We start from the raw sequence: 8,817 nt of genomic DNA, 5'->3' as shown, positions 1-8,817 counted from the left end.
GCTACTCTCATTTTTTAAATTTCAAATCTTCTTTTCCAATCTGGATGATCAATTTGTTTTCCCCTTTTGGCACTGGTTGGAAACTAGAACTCTAGTACAACGTTGAATAGAAGTGGTATTAGTGAGTATCATTGTTTTCTTCCTGAGCTTAAGAAAAGACTTAGTCCTCTACCATTAAGTATGATGTTAGCTCTAGTTTTTTATAAATGATCTTTACCAGTATGTAGAAGTTGCTTTTTATCCCTAGTTTGCTGAGAGTTTTTATCAAGTATCAATGTTAGATTTTATCAAATGCTTTTTCTGGGTCATTTGAGATAATCATATAGGTTTTCTTTTTTAGTCTATTAAGTTGATAAATTACATTGTTTGATTTTTAAAGATTTTTTTTTAATTTATTTTTTGACAGAAAGAGACACAGCGAGAGAGGGAACACAAGCAGGGGAGTGGGAGAGGGAGAAGCAGGCTTCCCGCTGAGCAGGGAGCCCGATGTGGGGCTCATGGGGCTTGATCCCAGGACCCTGGGATCATGACCTGAGCCGAAGACAGACGCTTAACGACTGAGCCACCCAGGTGCCCCGCATTGTTTGATTTTTAGATTTTAAATCGACCCCACCATTCTGGAATAAACCCACCTGGCTTGATGTGTTTTCTTCTTAATATATTACTAGATTTGATTTGCTAAAATTTTGTTGAGAATTTTGCATCTATGTTCATGAGAGATATTGGTCTGTATTTTTTTTTATTTTTTGTGATGTCTTTGTTTTTGGTTACAGAGTAATTCTGACCTCATAGAAAGAGTTGGGGAGTATTCCCTTCTATTCAGTTTCTTAGAAGAGCTTTTCTAGAATGGTATGTTTTGTACTTAAATATTTGGTAGAATTCACCAATGAAGCCATCTGGGTCTGTTGTTTTCTTTGTGGGGTTTTTAACTACTAAAAATAGGTACAGGGCAGTTCATGTTAGCTGCTTCTTTAGTGAGTTTTGGTTATTTGTGTCTTCCAATAAATGTCTATTTTATCACATTCTTGAATTTACTAGCATAAAGTTGTTTATAATATTCTCTAATTATCCTTTAGTGTCTGTAGAATCTATAGAGATGTCACTTTCTCATTCCTGATACAGGAAATTTGTGTTTTCTCTGTTTTCCCCCAATTGGTATGGTTAGGGTTTTATCAATTTTATGGATCTTCTCAAAGGTCTTTAAAAACATTGAACTCTGGATGCATTTTTCTCTAATTTTCTGTTTTTTAATTCATTGATTTCTTCTCTGAATTTTGTTGTTTCCTTTCTTCTGCTTACTTTGAGTTTCATTGACTGTTCTTTTTCTATTTCTTAGGGTAGAAGCTAGGTCATTCTGAGAACTTCATTTCTAAAGTAGGTTTTTTAATGCAATGAACTTCCTTCTAAGTACTGCATTAGCTGTATGTTGTGTTTTAATTTTCATCCAATTCAAAATACTTTTCTACCTTCCTCTGATTTTTTTTGATCCATGGATTATTTAGAAGTATGTTATTTAATTTCAAAATATTTTGGGATTTAAAAAATACAGTTTTATATTGTTATAACTTATGCCATAAATTTCACCCATTTAACATGTAAAATTAAGTGTTTTGGGCATATTCACAGAGTTGTGCAGTCATCCCCACAATCTAATTTTAGAGCATTTTTACCACTCCCAAAAGAGACCTTATATCTATTAGTGGTCACTCCCCAACCTTCTCCAGCCCTCTTGCCTACCTCCCTAGCCTAGGACAATTACAAATCTTTCTTTCTTCGTGGATTTGCTTATTCTGGACATTTCATATAAATGGAATGATACATACAATACCTAGTCTTTTGTGACTGGCATCTTCATGTAGCATAACGTTTTTGAGATTCATCCATGGTGTGCAAGGTGTCAGTATTTCATTCCTTTTAATTGACAAATATTATTGCGCTTTATGGTTATATTGTTTTTGGTATTTAGTTTTCATAGATTGTGGTCAGAAGTCATATTTTGCATGACAAACTTCCAAGTTTGTCAAGACTTCTTTTATGACTCCAAATAGGTACTATCTTGGTATATGTTCCATGTGCACTTGACAAGAATTTGTATTCTTTGCTTGTTAGATGTTTTATATCAGTTCAGTCAGTTTGGTTGATTGTATTGTTCAAGTCCTTGACAACCTTTCCAATTTTGTCTACTTGTTCTATCCATTATAGAGAGAGGAGTGTTGAAAACTCCCTTTTTAAAATATTTTTTAAAGATTTTATTTTTGCGTGTGCACGTGCATGAAAGAGAGAGAGAGAGAGATTGAGAGACAGCACACAAGCAGGGGGGAGGGACAGAGGGAAAAGCAGACTCCCCACCGATCAGGGAGCCTGATGCGGGACTCGATCCCAGGACCCTGGGATCATGACCTGAGCTGAAGGGAGACGCTTAACCAACTGAGCCACCCAGGCACCCTGAAAACTCCCATTTTAAATGTGGTTTTGCCTTCTATCAGTTTTTGTTTCATGTATTTTGTATTTTTCTATTAGGTGTGCAAACACTTAGGATTTTTATGTCCTATTATTGCATGGATTCCCTTATTATGATAAAACCCTCTTTATTCCTGGAAATACTCTTTGCTCTAAAATTTCCTCTGTCTGATCTTACTGGAGACAGTTTTAATTAGTGTTAGCATGTTATAGCTTTCCCATCCTTTTACTTTTAACCTAGTTGTGTCACTGTGTTTAAAATGGGTTTTTTTTTTTAGGTTGTACATAGTTGGGTCTTGTTCTTTAAATTTCACTTAAAAATCTTTTCCTTTTAATTTGGGTGGTTAGAGAATTATATTTATTGATATAATTTGGTTCATTTGCTTTTGTTTCTGTTTTCCATCTGTTCTCTGCTCCCCTTTTTCTCTTGTTCTATTTAAAATTATTTGAGTATTTGGTAGAACTTGTATTATTTCTTCCTTAAATGGATAAAATTCTATTTTATCTCCTTTGTTGGCTAGCTAGCCATAATTTGTATATTGTTTTAGACATTGCTTTATGGTTCATAGTATACATCTTTAACTTATAAGAGTCTGCTGTTAAATACTATGCCACTTCATGCTTAGTATAAAGAACCTTATAGCATTATGTTTCCATTTTTCCCTTAAGTCCTTTGTGCTATTGTTGTTCTATATTTTACTTAAGGGTAACACATCAACTCCACAATACATTGTTATTTTTAGCTTTGGACAGTGCATTATCTTTGAAAGCTATTTAAATAATAAGAAATAGTGTTTTATTTGTGCACATAGTTATCATTTATGATGCTCTTTCTTCCTTAGTGAAGTTTTTCACCTAATATCGTTTTCTCCTTGCCTAAAACACTTCTGTTAGTATTTCTTGTAACAAAGGCCAGTTAGTGATTTCTTTTTTCTTTTGAATGTCCTTAAAGTCTTCACTTTGCTTTTATTTTTATTATTATTTTAAAAGATTTATTTATTTATTTTAGAGAGAAAGAGTGCGCATGCAGGAAGAGGAGCAGAGGGAGAGGGAGAGAAGCAGACTCCCTGCTGATGTGGAGCCTGACTCCGGGCTTGATTTCACAACCCTGAAATCATGACCTGAGCCCAAATCAAGAATTGGGTGCTTAACCAACCAGCCACCCAGGTGCCTCACTTTGCCTTTATCTTTAAAAGATATCTTTGCTATGTATAAAATTCTAGTTTGAGGGGTGCCTGGGTGGTTCAGACGGTTAAGCATCTGCCTTTGGCTCAAGTCATGATCTCTCAATTGAGTGATTTTTCTCTTCATTTCTCTCATCATATTTTCCTGCTGCTTTGCATTCCAGCAATTTTTTTTTGCTGGATCCCAACGATTGTGAATTTTATCTTCTTGTATGGTGGATATTTTTATATCCCTATAAATAATCTTGATCTTTGTTCTAGGACAAGATTAAGTTACTTGGAAACAGTTTGATCCCTTTGGATCTTACAAGGTTTGCTAGGCGGACCAGACCAGTGTTTACTGTAGCAATAATTTCAGCCCACTACTGGGCAAAACCCTTTCAAGTACTCTACACAATATCCCTGAATTGGGAGGTTTTCCACTCTGGTCCTGTGTGACTTAAGAGAGTTTTCCCTGTAATACTTTCAGGTGTTCTTCCCATGGCCTTCAGTAGTTCCCTCCATGCATGAACAGATCAGTACTCAGCTGAAGACTCAAGGGGTCCCTCTGCAGATCTCCAGAGTTTTCTTTCTGCAGCATTCCTCTCTGTTAGTCTGCCTGAGAATTTAGCTGCCTCGGACTCCTTGAATGCCTTGCTTTGTCTCCTCAACATATAGATTGTTGGGCTCCATCTAAGTCCTTCCTCCCTGCACTGAGGCCTGGAAACTCTCTCCAGGCAGTAATGGAACCATCATAAGACTCACTTCATGCCTCTCAGGAATCGCCATCCTTTTTTTTTCCCCCCGCCTGATACCCAATTTCTTGAAAACTGTTGTTTCATGTATACTGCCTGATTTGGGACTTGTTTCAGTCAGGAGGTGTGGTACAAGAAGAAATATATTTGGTCTTTGTCCCTGGTTCTTGGGACAGAATTCCTAAAATCTTTGGAACTTCCTCAGAGATAGGATTGTTATTCATAATGGGCTCCTTTCATCACATATGAGTTTATGCTAATGAGGTGACATGAGCTGGGGCCCCTAGAGAGCCTCAGAGACAGCTGATCACCAGAAAGATCAAGTAATTAGAGGGTTGGAACTTTCAGCCCCATCCTCATTGACCTCCAGAGAGGTCACAGGGTCTGTAGATTTTTTAAAAAAGACAAAGCAATTTAAAGAGATAAAATATTTGAAGGACAAAGACTAATTAGACTAAAGGTAATTGGGGTCTTGGAATTAGAGAAACTAATAAATGGATCAGACATTGTATCTAAAAACCAGTAGAAGAGAATTTTCCCAATTAGAGGAAGGAATTAACCTAGAACATCTTGCTCCTGGAAAAGAATTGACATGTGAGGGGTGCCTGGGTGGCTCAGTCGGTTAAGCATCTGCCTTTGGCTCAGGTCATGATCCCAGGGTCCTGGGATTGAGCCCCGCATTGGGCTCCCTGCTCACTGGGGAGCCTACCTCTCCCTCTCCCTCTGCCCCTCCCCCTGCTCATGCTCTTTCTCTCTCTCTCTCTCTCTAATAAATAAAATCTTAAAAAAAAAAAAAAAGAATTGACATGTGAGTAGCTAAACTGAGATATATCCTAATGGTTTTTGCATTTCACTGATTAAATTGACAAAATTCTTTACATATCTAGGTGAATATTAATTATATATCAGAAAAAAACAACAGGGTAGCCTCAGACTTCTCTAAGAATTATTTAATGTCTGTAAAGTGCTGAAGAAAAGAAGGTAAGATCCAAATATGTTTTTCTCAGTCAAGCTGACATTCAAATATAAAGGCAAGAAATGGACACATAGACAATTTCAATCATAAATAAACCCAGGACAGGGGTGCCTGGGTGGCTCAGTTGATAAGCTTCTGACTCTTGATTTTGGCTCAGGTTATGATCTCAGGGTCATGAGATTGAGCCCCATGTCCAGCTCCTGTGCTTAGCGGGGAGTCGGCTTGAGATTCTCTCTCTCCCTCTCCCTTTGCCCCTCCCCCTCCTCATGTGAGTTCTCTCTCTCAAATAAATAAATCTTAAAACACACACACACACACATACACACAAACCCAAACCCAGGACCCACATGACCTTTTTGAAAAAACAAGAAAAATCAAAGCCAAATAACCAAGAAGTAAAGAGGGAAGCCACAGTAAAAAGACTGGTGATAAAGACTCAGTTCATTAAAATAAAATAAAACAACACAATTATGGAAAATAGTTACAGAATGTAACTGTTATAAACCTTGACAATGTAAAAAAATGGTAATATAGCAATCAAAATCAAGCATGGAGGGGGAAGAAGGGAAGTGGGAAGAGATTTATTTGTGATCATTTTTTTTTTATATTCTTCTGTAACTAGTACTCAACAGATGCAGTCTGAAGTTGCTAAATCAAGAAATGGAGAGTTAATTATAGTAAATGAAGTTACAATGATTGCAAACAACAACAATAATCCAAAAAGCAGATTATAAACTTCAAAATTATTTTAAAAAAAGCACACACACATACATACCTATAAAACCAAATACAGAAAGACCATACATTTGGCAATTAGTAGTAATAGAAAACTTAAGGTAAAATGAAATAATAATTACTAAATATGTATCTTATAATAATACATATAAAGAACAATAAGTTCACCAATACAAAAAGTTACAGAATAGAGGAAGGAAAAAAACTCACAAAATCCAACCATACATTTAGAAGACTGAAATACAGTATGTTTGCAAAACTTAGGTGATTCTTTGAAGACAGTATAACAAACAGACAAAAACCAGATAAACCACTGGCTGGTGTAGTAATAAATTTTTTTTAAAAGGAAAAAGGGACAAACACACAATATTAGAAAGGGAAAAGAGCTATTGATATAGGGAAATTAAAAGGTCCTAAAAATACATTTGAAAATATAAGTGAAAAATATTGGATATCAGCAGATAGACAAATCTGAACAGGCAAGTAACAATGAAAGCAGTTGGAAAAAGTTATATAAGAGTTTCCTCCTTAAAATCTCCAGGCTCACATGGTTTCATTGTTAATTCTTTAAAATTTTTAAGAAACAGGCAAGCTGGATAGAGTTTAAACTGTTTCAAAACACCAAAAAAGGGAGATCCTTCAAATCGTATTTATAAGGAAAGTCTAAGAAAGTCAAAACCTGACAGGATAGGGCCAACCCACTTATCAACAATTATGTGAAAATCCTAATAAAACAATGGAAATTGTAGTTCAGCAGTACTTAAAATAATATGTCATTAACAATTGGGTTCCTCCCAACCCAATCATAAGTGTTGGTGTGTATGTGGAAATAAAAAGAACCCTTGGGCACTGTTGGTGGAAATGCACATTGGTGCAGCCATTGTGGGAAACAGTATGGAGGTTCCTCAAAAACTTAAAAATAGAATCACCATATGATTCAGTAATTCCACTGCTGGGTATTTACCCAAAGGAAACAGCAACGCTAATTCAAAAAGATATATGCACCCTTACGTTTATTGCAGTGTTATTTACGATAGCCAAGATGTGGAAGTAAACCTAGTGTCCATCCACAGATGAATGGATAAAGAAGATGTGGTATATACATGCACATATAAAATGGAATTTTACTCAGCCACAGCAAACAGAATCTTGCCATTTGCAACAACATGGGTGGATCTAGAGTTTATAATGCTAAGTGAAATAAATCAATCAGAGAAAGACAAATACCATATGACTTCACTCATATGCGGAATTTAAGAAACAAAACAAATGAACCAACTGAAAAAGAGACAAACAAAAAACCAGTCTATTAAATACAGAGAACAAACTGGTGGTTGCTAGAGGGGAAGTGGGTGGAGGGATGGGTGAAATAGATAAAGGGGATCAAGAGTACACTTATTTTGATGAGCACTGGGAAATGTATAGAATTGTTGAATCATTTTATTGTATCCTTGAAACTAATATAACAATGTATGTTAATTTAAAAAAGTGGGCTTCCTCCCTGGACTGCAAGGGTGAGTCAATATTAGGAAAACTATGAATATATTATATCTCATTAATAGCCCAAATAGGGAAATGTATATAATTACTCTAATAGATGCAGAAAAAAATTTGACAAATGCCAACATCTAACATGATGACAAAAGTAGAGAATAAATTAAGAATAGATGACAACAGCTGAATACACAGTTTTCTCAAGTGGACATGGTACATTCTCCAGGATTAACCATATGTTAGGCCATTATAAGTCTTAGTAAATTTTAAAAGATTGAAAGAATACAAAGCATCTTTTCTGATCACAGTGGAATGAAACTAGAAATCAATAACAAAAGGAAAACTGGAAAATTCACAAATATATGGAAATTAAACAATATGTTCTTGAACCACCAATGGGTCAAAGGAGAAATCACAAGGGAAATTAGAAAATACTTTGAGCTAAATGAGAACGAAACACCACATACCAAAACTTACCGGATGAACAAAAGCAGTGCTAGGAGAGAAAGCTATAGCTGTAAATGCAGACATTAAAAATGGTCTGTCCTGGAAAATGTTCCATGTCCACTTGAGAAAAATGTGTGTTCTGCTGTTGTTGGATGGAGCATTCTGTGTATGTTTTCTGTATGTGTTGTGTTCTGTATAGATAAATTGTCCATCCATCCACTCATCCATCCATCCACCCACCCTCCCACCCCATCCCTCAGTCTGTCTATCTTACTATGGGACCTTTATACCTGTTAACCCTTAGCCTGGAAAATTGCACCCCTAGATGTTCACATGGCTGATTTCTCCTTATCACTCAGATCTATGCTCAAATATAACCTCAGAGAAGTTTTCTCTGACCACAGTGTCTCAAACTGCATCACACTTCACCACATCCCCAGTCATTCTGTATCTTGCTTCTTGGTCTATTTTCTTCACAGCACTGTTAACACAATCTGAAATTATATGATTTATTTGGTTCTTGTTTGTTCTCTGTCTCTCCTAGTAGAATGTAAGCTCAATAAAAGAAGAGACTTTGGCTCATTCACAACAAGAGCATAATACATATTTGATAAATATATATTTGTTAACATTAGTTAAATATTACCTGCTTTTCAAAATAGCACACTATTTTGAGTTAAATAAACTTGTTTGTATGGTTTTTCATGCTGGGAGATTTGAGAGGCAATTCTTCTACTCTGTGTAGTTTTTCTGTACTTTTTCCTTTACTGAAGTTACTACTTTTTAA

This window comes from Phoca vitulina, unplaced genomic scaffold (genome assembly GCF_004348235.1).
Source record: "Phoca vitulina isolate PV1807 unplaced genomic scaffold, GSC_HSeal_1.0 scaffold33, whole genome shotgun sequence".
Taxonomy (NCBI): domain Eukaryota; kingdom Metazoa; phylum Chordata; class Mammalia; order Carnivora; family Phocidae; genus Phoca; species Phoca vitulina.
This window is presented reverse-complemented; position numbering follows the sequence as displayed.